General features: G+C 42.7%; 1 protein-coding gene across 6 annotated transcripts in view; it reads left to right on the forward strand.

Annotated features, from left to right (window-relative positions):
• Positions 1 to 512: 512 nt before the first annotated feature.
• Positions 513 to 15,351, forward strand: part of foxp4 (forkhead box P4) — a 195,247-nt gene continuing 180,408 nt past the window's right edge. For 4 of the 6 annotated variants that reach the window (XM_071335447.1, XM_071335449.1, XM_071335450.1 and 1 more), the window contains exon 1: positions 892 to 1,029. The gene's annotated coding sequence lies outside the window, so the exon portion shown is untranslated. Of the gene's footprint in view, positions 1,030 to 15,351 lie in introns of all 6 variants that reach the window. The other 2 variants (XM_071335446.1, XM_071335448.1) reach the window with 2 other exon arrangements.

The raw sequence follows: 15,351 nt of genomic DNA on the forward strand, positions 1-15,351 counted from the left end.
ATCCTTTGCACCCCATTATTTCTACTTTGCACATTCTTCCACTGCAAATCTACCATTCCAGTGTTTTACTTGCTATATTGGATTTACTTTGCCACCATGGCCTTTTTTTTGCCTTTACCTCCCTTATCTCACCTCATTTGCTCACATTGTATATAGACTTATTTTTATTGACTGTATGTTAGTTTTACTCCATGTGTAACTCTGTGTTGTTGTATGTGTCGAACTGCTTTGCTTTATCTTGGCCAGGTCGCAATTGTAAATGAGAACTTGTTCTCAACTTGCCTACCTGGTTAAATAAAGGCGAAATAAATAAAATTAAAATAAATTAACATGGTAGGCCGATTTTCTCTCGGTGCAATTGCCGCTTGCCACCCGGCCATGTGAAGCGCCTTTTTCTGCCACTCGCAAGGCACAGGGAGATGTGAACGAGCACCTGTTTTAGAGGCATTACGGTAGAGAGCAAACTATCCCCCAACATATCCTCAACCAACACACAACCCGAATAATTCAACACTGATTTGCTAGCGAAGGAGCGAGCGACAGATGGGATGCCAAAAACTGAGTCGATTATCGTCATTGGGACTTGTGGAGGGGATAAGATCTGAATAACGGCGAGATAGCAGGATCAGACCAGAGTGAGGAGAGCCGGCAACGAACAGCCCGAAAAGCTCTGTGCTTTCTCTCCATCAACTTCCCCAAGGGCTGCGCATCCAGCCTCTGTGTGAGTTAGTGGCACTAGTATTGTTCTGACTTCACTAGCTACAGTGCCCACTCCTAGAGAGAGAACGCACAACAAAAGACAAGAAAGGAAGGAAGCACGGAGTAACTAACGAAGACGGTTGTCGTTGAAAGTAATTTTCCTGCGATACCAATCTTAGATTCCAAGATTTCTCTCTTTTTGTTATTTTGCCTTGAGTCTTTGTAGCCGTGAGGGGACTCGCCGTGTGGTGTTGCGCCGAGCTGAAGCGGGGCTGTCCACATGGTCCAGCCACTGGTGTGAAAGTTGACTTCTTCAGAAAACAAGAACAGGTTGATACACGTATCTACATATTCTCCATCCCTCTTAATTGTCCTTTCTTCTCCTCTGTCTCTCTGTCCGTGTGTTTTTCCAAGAGTGAAAGTGTGTGCGCGCGTGTTGTTGAGTTCGAACACTGCAAAAATTGGACTTGTTTATGGCTATCATTGTTTTCAGCAAAAGTCTTATAAACCAATAATAACAAAATCTTACCCTATATTGAGCGAATGACTAGGCTATTATTGTCTAATGTGCGTTTCACCAAGGCTGGCATACACTGTAGTCCAAACATGAAACTTTAAATCAGCTACTTTTAAGGCCATGCACTTTGAAGTCGTTCTTCATTTTGTACAATAGAAAAAAGTTTGTCGAAAATGGCAAGGACCCACGAGCGAGTTTCTCGCGACCTCTCCCCTAGATAAACACGTGCTATCAAAATAACAGATTGCAGTTTTGATATGAAATCCATATACTTTAGTATACATACTTTGGAAATAGGTCTACTTGGTTTTTATTTTAAAATGTAGGTGTGAAATGATAGTTGAAGTTGTAGACTGCAGGAGCAGTGGCTGCATGCTGCATCACCGTTTATGGAAGGTGTCAGGTTCACAAACGCTCGCACATGAAACAACAAAAAGTTTTCAGACAAAGCTGGCCTACAAAGATGTTCGTAGTGAATTTGAATGAAAGCAGCAAATGCACGGAGGTGCACAAGCGTCGAACGCTAAACGAGTCCTTTGTAAAATACTTTGATTAATCGCGTCTCCAATAACGGGTGTAAATTTACACACCCATTCGGCCATCGTTTGAATTATTTTTGATCGTTTATTACCCGTTCACCACACACCGAACGAGGTCTCAATAGATTTGCGATTGTTGAATTTTAATTAAAGATACATTTTAAGGGACCACATTAAATCTATGATTAGGTCTTTCAATTATTTTATAATTAATTTAGACAAGAACACTGATATGCCTAAATAATTCGTTTCTACGGTCAAACTTTTAAATATTTTTAAAGGATGTTGTCTGCTGATTTTGGGCTTGAATTTTGCAGACTTCAATCCGGGTGGTATGGAAGGTTTGGTCTAAGTCTTTATGGAAGGCTAGTGTCCCTTTTATTTGAATTTATTCACAATTGTGTCAAATACAATAGAAATCTACTGTAATAGTAGGCTATTGTTATTATTGATTCAGTTTACCAAACAATAGGCTATAGCCCTAGCCTACTGTTGGTGATACGTGCAATTGTGCTTCAAAATCAAAGTTGGTGTGATGCTCATGGAACAATTTATGTCGTTGATTATTATTGGTTATTAGCCATGCATAATCTATTAATCAGAATCGGATATACTTACCTATCAGAAAAGCAAAAGACATGAAAAGCCGAGAAGATCCCGTTTTAGCTGATAACTTCTTCGTTTTGTTTTATATATATATATACATATACAATTATTTTACAACTTCTAAGATAAAGGATATACACATAGCCTCACAATCTTTATTGATTTAATTATGAAAATATGTATTTTGCAACTGACGCATATGAAATGTATTGGGAATATGAATAACTATACATTTAAAAATATACAAATTCTAAAAAGTTATGCTAGTGTTGTAAAGTTGTCGGGTGCAATAGGACTCATCAACAGAATAGCCAAATGCGCCCCATGCACAATAACCAATGGCTACTGATTTTAGGCTCTGGATGTGCGCTTTTGTGAGGAGACCCATTTTAACACATTTGAGCATTCCGGCGTTTAGAGTTGTTTTTCTTCGAATATTCATTCTATATCTCATTATGAAAGTGTTTTGTTTGTTTTGTAATGTCCTATAAAAGCCTTTAAATAATTTCCTAATCTACTTTCTACTAAATCTATAAATTCATAATTCATTTTAAATAATTGCATTGTCTCAAACAAGTAGGCTATTTTCAACATCTCACAAGGCTATGTAGAAGTTTTCACGGACATCACCGCCATATTGTTGCGGTTGGTTTCCTAAATTTGAGCATACCCATATATCTCCGTCCCTGAGCACCCTAAATATCAGCCTTCATCTGGGACATTCCTGCACGTCAGACGCAATGATGTCCGGCATGATGGAGAATTGAAATTACAATTAGTTGCTATTGGTTGCGGCGCGGTGCCATTGGTCTGTAAGTCATTACAAAGAAAAAGGCAGATCATTGCCGTTTTTCCATTTGATTGATGGACGCTGGGGCATTTGACATAATTAATTAATTTAGTGTGTTCCCGCTCCCTCTCTCTCTCTCCATGTTGTTTTGTGGCTCCTGTCTCCCTGTCCTTCGCTCCGAGGCTGCGCGTGCCACGGGTGGCATATCTGCAACTCGATGGTGACGCAGTTTTAATTGCACCACTGATGGAGGTTTAATATAATTTTTAGAGAGAACGAAAGAGCTGTATTTCACATTTTATATCCATGTCATAACTCTTCTGCCAGGCAGGAAAACATGGATTTGGTTGGTGGTATGTGTGGTGGCATAAAATATTTTCACACCCGGGGACTAGTTATTTTAATTGTTCACAAACACACCTGGGCTGATTTTCTTCTCTGAGATCAGTGTGTTATTTATAAAATCATGATTAGCTTTTATTCCTTAAGAAAATAAGAAATTCAAGGGACTTTGTAACTGAACAAACAAAAGTTATCTGCCTATAGTTAGCCCCACTAATTATTTAAAACCAGGCAAATTCTTTGAAAGGGTATTTTAAACCTTCTATATTTTACTAAAAGCAGTTCACCTCCTTTAGGTATGTCCAGATTTATTTCGAATGTTTTACCTCATTTAGTCTTTCTGATTGTGTTATTCTATTTTTAGTTCTATTCTATTTTACTATGCTCATAACCAAAGAGTTGGGAAATTTCAACTGAACTGATACCATTTTCTGGAATGGCTTTAGAGTTTAGGGTGAGAGAAAGCAGGGGATTTCTCAGCGGTGTGTGTCATGTTTGCTGTGGTCTAGAGATCCAGACCTGGCTTTAAGACAGGAGAAAGTGGTTGCGTTGGCACAGTTGGTTGGAGCATGATGATTGTAATTCCAGAGTTGTGGGTTTGATTTCCGCATGGGCCACATATACTGAAGATATGACATCATTTGAAGTAGCTTAAGAGAAAAGTGTCAGCTGAATTACTCTATTATCATTATTGAAGATCCTCAGCTCAAACAGACATACCTGCTGCTGGGCTGAGAGAGAGACTGGAGCAGTGAGGGTCTCTCCTCTCAGAGAGAAGGAGAGGGGGGAATTTTACACTCTATTTCAGATGGTAGTTACCTAGTAATTATTTGAAAATCATATTTAGATACTAACAGATACTTACTTTTCTATACATGTGGTACCTAAGAAAGATAATACGATTTTAGATAAGAACAGTGTTTGAATATAATATAAAGAATATGTGAGAAGAGCAGTTTGAGAAAAGGAGAGTTTGTGAGAAAAATAAAAAGTGAGATAATAGACAGGGTATTTGAGTGGGAAAATAATTGATTTGGAAATGAAGTGGACACAGTCAGGAAGCTAGAGGTGTCAGAAAAAGGCTGACTCTCTCTGCTCTATCTGCTATTGTGTCCAGCTGCAGACAGTAAAATCAGACGTTTTTTTCTTCTTTTCCTCGGCAGCTGACTGTTTTTCATGTCCTGTTGTTGAATTTGTCCTGTCTCTCTGTCTCACACATTTTCTCTTCTGATTTGTTGAGTTTCTATTATTGCTGGATTTTCAGTGTTGTAGAGAATATTTTTCTTGTATCTGTGTAGTGTGTAAAATGTTTTTGGACTTTCTATTATGGTATATTTAGTAAAAGGAAAGCAAAGTCTGTTCACTATTTGCTGAACAGCATCTGTCATGTCAGTAGTGATTTTGTGAAATGCAACACTGCAGTAATAGTGATTAGATGACACTATCAGGGTGGGACAGATAGACAACCTTTATGTGTGTTTGAACGTGTTTTGGTTGTAGTTAGGCAAAGTTTGTGTGTGTGTTTGTGTGTGTCTGGGCTGTAGTCAGGGTTTTAACTGGCTGTGTGTCAGAGCCTGGGTGTGACTAGAACATGTTTCAGATTGTCAAAAAATATGTACAATAAACACGCTAACACTTGAATGCTTTACTATACTATAAAATGATAAAACTGTATTGACTGCTGTATTATAATATGAATCAGGCTGCTTCAAAACGTTCCATTCTGGGCTTAATGCACACCAACTTTATTGTGGTGGTCCATCAACATAATATAAGTGTTCTTACCACGAGTACCTGTGTGTGTGTATGTGTGTGTGTGTGCGTGTGTGTGTGTGTGCGTGTGTGTGTACGTATAAAAGAGTGCCCATTCAAAATTCATATGGGCTCCAGTCAAGTGAGATGGACAGTATTTTGTGAAGTTTTTCATGTCCTGAGCATAGCTAATATTGAACACTTTTCTGACGACTCGCTCTGTCTGCCTGTTTCTCTATCCCCCTCTACATTAAACCTCTTCTGCCAGACCAAAACTACTGCTGCCCATTGGTTGAGTGGCTTTATCTGGTGCTCCAAAGTGTTTTTAAAGAGAGGTGGAAAGCCAGCGATACATGATGCTGGTATGTGTAGGATTTGACCCAGTGGATATCCTGCTATTTGCCTCCATCACAGTACTTCCATTAAAACAGATTCTGTGGAAAAAGGACAAATTAAATGCTTATGTTTGCAGTTCATAGTCAATGCATGTGTTGGCTGTTTTTTTGAGGAAGCCTAAAAGTCTGGAAAATGGGTTGTTTTTTTATAAAAATAAAAATACATTTTGTTAAGAATTGAAATGTTGAAGTTTTAAAGCTTTGTTGTGTGTGTGGAGGTAGCTAGCTGGTGATGAGAGTGCTGGCTGTGGTCATCAGTGAGGTGATTGACGTGAGTGTTGAGCCGCCGCCACATTGCCTTAGTTTCAACCATGATTACACATGTGGTTCTAATTGAACCTGTTATTGGGGAGAACGAGAGGCCCGAATATATATATATATTGTGTTTGTGTGTGCATGCATACGTGTGCGCTTGTGTGCATGTCTATTTGTGTGTGTCTATTTGTGTTGTGCATGTCTATTTGTGTTGTGCATGTCTATTTGTGTTGTGCATGTCTATTTGTGTTGTGCATGTCTATTTGTGTTGTGCATGTCTAGTTGTGTGTGTGCATATCTATTTGTGTTGTGCATGTCTACTTGTGTGTGTGCATGCCAAATGCTGACCTGTGGATTAGGGAAAGTAAAGCCAGCAGAATCTGACTGACACAGCATCTTTAGTCCAGAGAAAGACAGAGAAAAGCAGGAGAATGAAGAGAGAAAAGGGGAAAGACAAGTTGTGGAACGAGGGAGCGAGCCGTGGACCAGAGGAGGGCAGAGGATTCTGGATTCTGAGATTTTAGGGTGATTCACAGAGGTCTATTTGAGTGGAAAAGAGAGAAGAGGAGAGGGAGAGAGAGAGACAGACAGATAGACGAAGAGAGATTTTGTGATAGAGAGATAGATTCAGTGTGAGCCTCTTAAGAGCTGATGGATGTGGGAGGGAGTGACCCTGCAGCACAGAGAGAGGAAGGGACCGCTTCCTATGGGCCTGGGGAATGGGAAAGAGGGAGAGAGAGAAAGAGAGAGAGAGAAGAGGACGGAAATGACAGTATGTGTGTAGCAGGCAGGCAGGCGTGGGTCATTATGTGTGGAAGCATTAGATCAGCGTCTCCTGAGAGAGCTTGGCAGCCACAGGCCAGCTTTATGACCCATTGCTGGAGAGACTGGAGACAGAGCGAGAGACGGAGGGACCGAGAAAGAAAGGATAGAAGGGACTGTGCCTGTGGCTGGACCTTTAGCTGGAGATGGGACTGTAGCAGTGAGCAGGGCCAGGGACTGGGCTGGTGGAGGCCTGGGGAAGGGCTAAGGCTGGGACAGTGAGGGAAAGGTGGATACCTGGTCAGTTGTCCAATTTAACCCAACCCCTCTGAATCAGAGAGGTGCGGGGGGCTGCCTTCATCGACATCCATGACTTCGTGCCCGGGGAACAGTGGGTTAACTGCCTTGCTCAGGGGCAGAATGACAGATTTTTACCTTGTCAGCTCGGGGATTCAATCTAGCAGCCTTCCAGTTACAGGCCCAATTCTCTAACCACTAGTGAGCTAGAGAGGGAGATGACTGGAGCTGAAACTGGAATAGGAGAAGAGACTGAGAGGATGAGGTAGATGTAGAGTTTTAGTAACATGGGACAGGTCCAATAATCTTGGACAGGGGGCAGGGCCATAGCAATTAGCTGCTATAACGTAACCTCAGCACAACCTGGTTGTACCTGTATCTGGGTGGAGATGGAGCTGGGAGTCTGCTGACTGTGTGATGACACTCATAATGGCTACCATGGAGATGTGACATGGATGGACAGAGTGTGGAAGTAGGGAAATGGAGCATGAGAAGGAGTGTGTGCATGGGAGACAGATAGAGAGAAAGTGTGGGGGAGAGGTGGTGTGTTGGGGAGTATGACAGAATGTGTGTGTGTGGTATGGCATCCTCATTGAGCCTGTCTCCCCCATCTCCCCAATCTCCCCCATTCAAAACCTGTCTCCCCCCTCCCCCTATGACCCTTCGTAAGGGCGTCATAAGAGAGTCGTTGGTGTATTCCAACCCTCTGTACCAGCCTGACAACCCACCTGTCAATCAACCAGTTGCCGAGAGAACAGATCACTTCAAAGACTTCTTCCAAACAACAATGGGACTAAACTTTCTGGCACTGTTTTAATGCATTTATTAAAGGGTTCTACTAATGCACGGGTGACAGCTGCACGGCCCTGAACGCAACTTTAGCGCTGCATAAATCGCCTGCCTGTAGAGGAGCGTTACACGCCTCTTAAACGCACCTCACTCTGCGGCAGCCGTGGTGAAATCCGCCAGGCGAGCTCTGGAGAGAGATTTCCACTCCGGGAAGGTTTAAGCGGTAGGAGGAGCAGACACAGATTCACGCTCAGCCCTGAACGCTCCCCAGCGGAAGGAAAACACTGTCAGTGAATGAGTGTCAGGGAACGAGTGTCTTCACTGCCTTAGCACAGATTTGTGTTTGATGATACTAATGCTTTCGTCCCCCCCATCCCTTTTGGTTTTGAGGTTTAAAAGTGTAGGAAAGTTTTGACATTTCTGTGTGTTTAGTTCAGGTTGTTTGTGTTCATTAGCTGTATGTGTTGTTTAGTTTGGCTTTGAATGTGTAATGTCTTTTGTACTTGGTTGTGTGTACAGTTTAGTATACTGTAAAGAGGTATGAGGGAAGCCCCTATAGGAACTAACTAAATCTTCTCCATACCCCTGTCACAGTCCCCCCCCCACCCATTGACCATATAAGTAACAAGTGTATAAATATATCTCATTATGTTTACTAATCCGTAAAGTATTGGGGTGCTGCTGGCTAACACAGGCTAACGCTGCGGCTGAGAGGCTGGTGAAGGCTGCTATTTCATGGTATTAGTGATGGGTGACATAGGATGACTACTTCAACTATTAGCATGAGAAACAGGCTGTGGCGGGCAGGGTGCTAGATATATATACCCACTGACAGAGAGATCTGTTAACCAGTCTAAACCCAAATCACAATGTGCTGCTAGAGAGGACGGATTGACAGCTATACCCCCCCCCCCCCCCCCTCTACCCCCATCCTCTTGCTTATGCATTCATTTTGGCATTAACTGACTGCAATTTTTGTACTCATTACAGGAAAAAGGAAAATTAAACTCATACAGTCAGGATTTTTTTGTTGCAATATTTATATATTTTCAAAAGTGTGTTATTTTGTGTGTTTCACTTGTGTTGTCATGCCATGTTTGAGATTTAAGTATTGTATGGTAATGAGACTCAAATGTCTCTCTCTTTCCTCTCTTTCCTCTCTCTCGCTCTCCTCTCTCTCTCTCTCTTTCTCTCCCTCCCCGTGGTCCTTGAGGTGAAGTGGTTTTGCCGGACTTTGCCCCACAGGGGGTGAGGACTCTGAGGCTCTGTATGTGCCCTTTCAAAGCAGTGGAGAGAGGAGAGAAGGATAGAGGGAATGGGAAGGAGAAGGGGAGAAACGGATAAGAGAATAGCACAGTAGCTATGAGAGTCTTGAGATCACACAGAGACACAGAGGCAGGGGCTTAAGGAAGAATGTGGCGGGATGGTGTGGGGTATGTGTGTGACCACAATTACCTGTCAGTTATGTAGTTTCCCTTGGACAGAATTTCTCAGGTTTGATGTTGTTTTTCTGACGGCTGAGGAGAAATAGTAGAACAAAAGCTAACAGGTTGACCCTCTCCTGTCCCAGTGATAACTATTGCCATGCTATGGACTTTTTAGATACAAATATATCAAGTTAGAAAAAATCTAAAGGATATACACCAAATCATATTATCATTAAAGAGAAGTGTGTTTGCATGACTTCTCCTTTGCCGTTGGTGATTAGTGTGTGTTTGGTACACCAGCAGGTTACACAAAGTGCTTGTAACCATCGGTTACGGCTGGCTTTTGCTCTCGGCTGTGTTCGGCTAGCATTGTAATGTGTGTGTGTGTGTGTGTGTGTGTGTGTGTGTGTGTGTGTGTGTGTGTGTGTGAGTGTGTGAGGTGGGCATTGTTGACCGAGGGACATCTGCCACTAGATTATCCCCAGCCGCTATCTGAATAATTGTGTAATCCCCCTCTCCCTCCCTCGTTTCGTGCCTCGTTCCCCACAAATCCCTCGCTCCTGAGAAAGAGGAAAAGAAGGACTAGTCTCTTCTCCTTTCCTTGCCAGTCTGGTGGCCCAGTGAGATATGACAGGTGTGTATGTGTGTGTGTTTCTGTGTGATGCGCAGGTGTGTTTCTGTGCCCCTGGTCACTGTTCGCTGTTTGACATTTATAGGGGGATTTGAGCGCGGCCTCCTCTCTTTCTTCCTCTCCTCTCCCATCCCTTCTTCCCAGGGAAATAAAGCAGCCTAATCCTGTCAGATTACCTCTGCTGTCCAGGACTCTTCTACCACACAGTGTAATAGACAGACTCCAGTCTTTAAAGAGAGAAAGACAAAAGAAAGAGTGTTTTGTGGCGCTGGCCTTTGAAACCACAGTAGTCTGAAACCGGCTGAGACCACTGGTCAGGGGTGACAGAGAAGAGAGGAAAGAAATGTGGAAAAAGAAGAGGATAAAGGAGTGGAAAATAGGAGATGAAGTAGGATGAAAAAATAGGAAATAAGGAGTACTACTGTATCTTAAGAAAAATACCACTGTGTTGGTGATCCTAAAACTGTCATTTAGTATTGATAAAAAATAAGCAGTGTTCAATAGAATTATAATATACCCATTTTTAATAGTTTAGCTCTGGATTTTGTTTGAACTAACTGGTCCCTTCATTTCTGACAATTAGCCTAATCTAAAACAGGTGGTAGAGTGGAAAAAAGTATGTTATTTGTACTAAACACCTCATCCACCTTTTGTGCAATACTAGAACATATGCTCCCTGCAGGGTAAGAAGAAATGTAATGAAAACATTGGGTCAAAAAGTGCAATTTTCTGTTAAGAATGTCAGACTCAAAATTGAGCCGATACGGTATACTGTGTTGAAAGTCCTTAGTATTGGTAGATTGAGTGTTGAGGAGGAGCGGAAAGGGAACGTACAGGGGATGTATTTTCTATAGAATGACTTCCCTGGCTTTAATGCGTTGTGTCTAGTCGCGCAGCCAGTTCCTTTTTCTCTCTCATTTAATACTTTTTATTTTGTCATCCCCCCTTTCTTTCCCACCGTCAGTTACCAGACAGATGTGTATGTACAGATATGCTTCTCTGTCACTCACAGGGCTACTTTTGTGACTCTCTCACACACACACACATGCACACACGCATACATGCCTGCTTGCACAAATAAACACACATACACTCACTCACAGATATGAAGAGTATGTGTGTTCTCTGTAAGTACTGTCGCGGTTCTCTTCGTTTTGGTGTGTGGTGTTCCGAGCGGTTCAACTGCTCTTTAATTTGTCAGTTCAAATGGAGTCGCTCTGAAGCAGCCCCCCCCCCTCTCTTCCTTTCTCACACACAGCCTTCCTTCCTCTTATCCTCTCCTCCTGTCCTCCTCAGACATTCACAAGCCTTTCCTTCCTCTTATCCTCTCCTCCTGTCCTCCTCAGACATTCACAAGCCTTTCCTCCTCTCCTCTCTCTCTCTCTCTCTCTCGCTCTCTCACACTCTCACACTCTGGCATGGGAGGTAAAGACACGGCTGCCTTCTCGAATTAACCATCCTCTCTGCTCTCCTCTCTGCTCTCCTCCAGCAGCTCTCAACAGGCATTCAAGCCCTTCATTAAAAGGAAACTGTCATCTGAATTCATGGGCAGGATTTTTTCTTATTAAGACACATTTTAATAGACATATTCTATTCTACTCCAGTTCAGTCAAATGACAAGGCTTTATAATGCAAGGACAGTCGATACTTCTTCATCAAAAATAGCTTTTCTTAGAAGTTGTGTCTCCACATAAGATGATACACATTTTCTAATGTTTAGAGTGTATTTTTGACCTAAGGTTAAATGTCTGAAATGCTTGGCGAATGTGAAGTAATTCATCAAAATAAAATAGCTGTTAAGTTATTCGACTCTATTTAACACATCCACGACCATCAGTACTGAATAGAATAGAGAAGAAGTGTCTGTGTTAATTGAATGTAAGAAAACATGCCTTACTTGGGTATAGAAATCACATTTAAAAAGTGTTAGAACAAGCCTTTTATACTCAAATAACTACTCAAACTCTTAGTGAAGAGCATGTTTTCAGTATATTTTTATTTAATGAAATATGTTGCTAAATGTACACTACATGAACACAAGTGTGTGGACACCTGCTCGTCGAACATCTCATTCCAAAACCATGGGCATTAATATGGAGTTGCTCAACCCCTTTGCTGCTATAACAGCCTCCACTTTTCTGGGAAGGCTTTCCACTAGATGTTGGAACATTGCTGCGGGGACTTGCTTCCATTCAGCCACAAGAGCATTAGTGCGGTTAGGTACTTATGTTGGGCGATTAGGCCTGACTCGCAGTCGCCGTTTGAATTCATCCCAAAGGTGTTCGATGGAGTTGAGGTCAGGGCTCTGTGCAGGCCAGTCAAGTTATTCCATACTGATCTCGACAAACCATTTCTGTATGGACCTCGCTTTGTGCATGGGGGCATTGTCATACTGAAACAGGAAAGGGCCTTCCCCAAACTGTTGGCACAAAGTTGGAAGCACAGAATCAACTAGAATATCATTGTATGCTGTAGCGTTTTGATTTCCCTTCACTGGAAATAAGGGGCCGAGCCCAAACCATGAAAAACAGCCCCAGATCATTATTCCTCCTCCACCAAACTTTACAGTTGGCACTATGCATTGGGGCAGGTAGCGTTCTCCTGGCATCCGCCAAACCCAGATTTGTCCTCCGGACTGCCAGATGGTGAAGCGTGATTCATCACTCCAGGGAACATGTTTCCACTGCTCCAGAGTCCAATGGCGGCAAGCTTTACATCACTCCAGCCGACGCTTGGCATTGCGCATGGTGATCTTAAGCTTGTGTGCGGCTGCTCGGCCATGGAAACTAATTTCATGAAGCTCCCGACAAACAGTTCTTGTGCTGGCGTTGCTTCAGATGCAGTTTGGTACTCGGTAGTGAGTGTTGCAACCGAGGACAGAGGATTTTTATGCGCCTCGTGCTTAAGCACTTGGCGGTCCTGTTCTGTGAGTTTGTGTGGCATACCACTTCACGGCTCCTAGACGTTTCCGCTTTCCACAATATCAGCACTTACAGTTGACAAGGGCATGCTCTAGCAGGGCAGAAATTTGACAAACTGACTTGTTTGAAAGGTGGCATCCTATGACGGTGCCACGTTGAAAGTCACTGAGCTCTTCAGTAAGGCCATTCTACTGCCAATGTTTGTCTATGGAGATTGCATGGCTGTGTGCTCAATTTTACACACCTGTCAGCATCTGGTGTGGCTGAAATAGCCAAATCCACTAATTTGAAGGGATGTCCATATACTTTTGTATATATAGTGTATGTATTGTTGAAGTAGATTTAAATGGATGTACAGTGCATCCGGACAGTATTCAGACCCTTCCCTCTTTCCACATTCTGTTACGTTACAGCCTTATTCTAAAATTGATTTAAAAAAAAAAAAAATCTACTCATTAATCTACACAGAATCAAAAGGCGAAACATTTTTTTCAAAATCTTTGCAAATGTATATAATTTTTATTTTTTAAAAACTTATTTACATAACTATTCAGACCCTTTGCTGTGAGACTCAAAATTGAGTTCAGGTGCATTCTGTTTCCATTTATCATCCTTGAGATGTTTTTACAACTTGATTGGAGCCCACCTGTGGTAAATTCCATTTGTTGGACATGATTAGAAAAGGCACACCCCTGTCCAAGGGAAAGGGGGATACCTAGTCAGTTGTACAACTGAATGCCTTCAACTGAAATGTGTCTTCCGCATTTAACCCAACCCCTCTGAATCAGAGAGGTGCGGGGGGCTGACTTATATCAACATCCACAGCGCCCGGGCAAAACGACAGATTTTTACCTTGTCAGCTCGAGGATTCAGTCCAGTTCGGTTACTGGCCCAAGCACCAGGCTTCCACTAGAGCTCTGAGACAGGATTGTGTCGAGGCACAGATCTTGGGAAGGGTACCAAAATATTTCTTCAGCATTGAAGTTCCCAAGAATACAGTGGCCTCCATCGTTCTTAAATGGAAGAAGTTTGGAACCACCAAGACTCTTCCTAGAGCTGGCCACCCCGCCAAACTGAGCATTCAGGGGAGAAGGGCCTTGGTCAGGGAGGTGACCAAGAACCCGATGGTCACACTGACAGAGCTCCAGAGTTCCTGTGTGGAGTTGGGAGAACCTTCCAGAAGGACAATCATCTCTGCAGCATTCCACCAATCAGGCCTTTATGGTAGAGTGGCCAGACGGAAGCCACTCCTCAGTAATAGGCACATGACAACCCGCTTGGAGTTTGCCCGATTGAACATCTCTGGAGTTTGCCCGATCGAACATCTCTGGAGAGACCTGAAAATAACTGTGCAGCGATGCTCCCCGTCCAACCTGACATAGCTTGAGAGGATCTGCAGAGAATAATGGGAGAAACTCCCCAAATACAGGTGTGCCAAGCTTATAGTGTCATACCCAAGATGACTCAAGGCTGTAATCGCTGCCAAAGGTGCGTCAACAAAGTATTGAGTAAAGGGTCTGAATAATTATGTAAATGTGATATTTCAATTATTTCTATTTCTTTATGTGCATAAATTTCTACAAACCTGTTTTTGCTTTGTAATTATGGGGTATTGTGTGTAGATTGATGAGGGGAAAATACAATTTAATCAATTTTAAAATAAGGCTGTAACCTAACAAAATGTGGAAAAAGTCAAGCTGTCTTAATACTTTCCGAATGCACTGAATTGAACAAAATACTGTAATGTGAATTTTGAATGGTGTGTTTTGTTAGTTTGCCTGCACGTTCATTGGTTGAATTGAAGAATAGTGCTCCCAGGTGAAATGAAACACAGAAAGGGAAAAATCCTTTTGAAATCTTTAGATTATGACTGTTTAAAAGAATATTTTTTTCTTTTTTTTCGCTCTCATATTTTTTTCCAATGGGACGTTTTTCTTTTGAAGTATTTACAATCAGCAAGTAATGGAGAAAAGACTAATCATTTTTTCTTCTTCAAGGACTAACGACATTTATTACCCAGTTGAAAAGCGGCCATTGACTCTTGGCAAAACAAGCAGGACAATGCCCGTGCTTTCTCTCATCGACGGCAGGACTGCGTGTGTTAGCTTAGTGAAGGTGGAGCAGCCTGTATGCAACCTGTATCACTCATTTGCAGTTTCTGGGTTCCGCTTGTTTCCATTGTCTGAAAGGTCAGCAGCAAACAGCTCATACGCCTCTGAAAGTAGAGGGCAGCAGAAGAGGAGAGGGAGGGAGGCAGGGAGGAAGGGAGAGGCAGGGAGGGAGGGCTGCATTGAAACCCTGGCATGCCTCTCTGTCGTCATGTAGCTAGGCGGGCAGTCAGGCATTCGGGGGCTTTGTGAAAGTTTGCCTGTGGAACTTTGCTGAAGGCTGAGTTTGGTTTGGGATCCCTCTCCGGGGGCTCAGCTCAGAGAGAGGGAAGGATAGAGGGGGGAGGATAGAGTGCAGTCATGCCGTCAGAGTTCTTCCCTGTAATTCCGGGCCGAGGGCCGTTAGCCGAAGCTCGGCTGATCTAACAACCACAACCCCGGACACACACCCCCTTCATCGCTCCCTCTTATAAAAACAGACATTTCTCTTTTTCCCTCTCCTCTTCCTCTCTCTCTTCCCC

This window comes from Salvelinus alpinus, chromosome 12 (genome assembly GCF_045679555.1).
Source record: "Salvelinus alpinus chromosome 12, SLU_Salpinus.1, whole genome shotgun sequence".
Taxonomy (NCBI): Eukaryota; Metazoa; Chordata; class Actinopteri; order Salmoniformes; family Salmonidae; genus Salvelinus; species Salvelinus alpinus.